The following is a 1326-nucleotide window of genomic DNA, read 5'->3' as shown; positions in this document are numbered from 1 at the left end:
TCACATGATCCCACAGAGGGATGCAGGCAGAGCGCCCACTCCACGGCCCCTTTAGTGACACTAAAGGTTGGTGTCACTCTGATTTTAGTAAGTCCATAATGGAAATTCTGGCTGAGGGGCGCCCAGGGTGGGGGGCTCCTCGGTTGAGTGCCCGGCTTTGGCTCAGGTAGTGATCTCGCAGCTCGTGGGTTCGAGCCCCACATTGGGCTCTGTGCTGACAGCTCGGAGCCTGGCGCCCGCTTGGGATTCTGCGTCTCCCTCTCTCTCTGCCCCTCCCCACTCACACTCTGTCTCTTGTCTCCTTCAAAAATAAACATCAAAAAAATTTTTTAAAGAAAATTCTGGCTGAAATACATTTTCCATCTACGTTCTTTCCGTGCACATTTGTGACCCGATAGAGGACAGTCCAGGCCGATTCTGTCACGTACAGCTGTCTCTGGCTGACTCTGAGTGTCCCACGCATCTGCTCTGTGATAGTCTTACCTTCGTGGACCTGGGGACACTGCCCCCGGATCCTCCCATGCTCCCTAGGTCCTGGGGTGGCAGGTGGGGTGATGGACCCCGGACGGCCTCAGTGCTCCAGGGAGGAGGGCCCAGGATCTAGTGATTGTGGGCTTGGTGGGTGCAGGCTGAGAGGGTTCTCATTTGGGGCTTTTCCTTCTCTGTGAAGGAGGTGACTCCTTGGAGAGCGCCTTCCTCCTGTTACGTCATTTAATGCTGAGCAGTAAGCACCAGGCAGTGGCCGTGGTGGGGAGTAACTGGGCGTGGTTTCGGTCAGGGACGAGAGGATGGGGTGCAGGGCCCCAGACCGGCGTCTGCAATCATTTCGGGGGGATGTCCTGGGGCACGTGAGGTTGGGTCGGATGAACGAGGGAAGCCTCATCAGGGGGCCCACGGGGCCGCCGGCTAGGAGTTCGGGTCTCCCGGTGCCGGGTGAGCAGCGGCCCCGCCTCCGCCTGGAGGCGCCTCCCGGAGCCCCCCCAGCCCCCCTCCCCGCCCCGGGGAGCACACAGCCCTCCGGCGCATGCGGGACGCGGGGTGTCCGGGGACCGGCGGGACGGCGCTGGCGTCGGGTGCCCGCACTCCCCCAGGGGTGATCCGGCCGACCTTCCACCCGCGGCGTCTCGGGGCGCAGACCCGCGCGGACCTCCCCCGACCCTGCGCCGCGCGGCGCGACGCTGGGCCCGCGCGTGCCAGTCTTAACGCCTACCTCGAGGGCGCCCGCACTTGTCCGCCCGCCCGCCTCCCGGGGCGCAAAAGTCCGAGACGGGGCGCCCCTCCGAGCGCCCGGGGGCCGGCCGCGCGGGGCGGATCGGGGCGGGACTC

This window comes from Herpailurus yagouaroundi, unplaced genomic scaffold, assembly GCF_014898765.1.
Source record: "Herpailurus yagouaroundi ecotype Mexico unplaced genomic scaffold, PumYag 438, whole genome shotgun sequence".
Classification (NCBI taxonomy): Eukaryota; Metazoa; Chordata; class Mammalia; order Carnivora; family Felidae; genus Herpailurus; species Herpailurus yagouaroundi.
Note: the sequence above shows the minus strand (reverse complement) of the source record.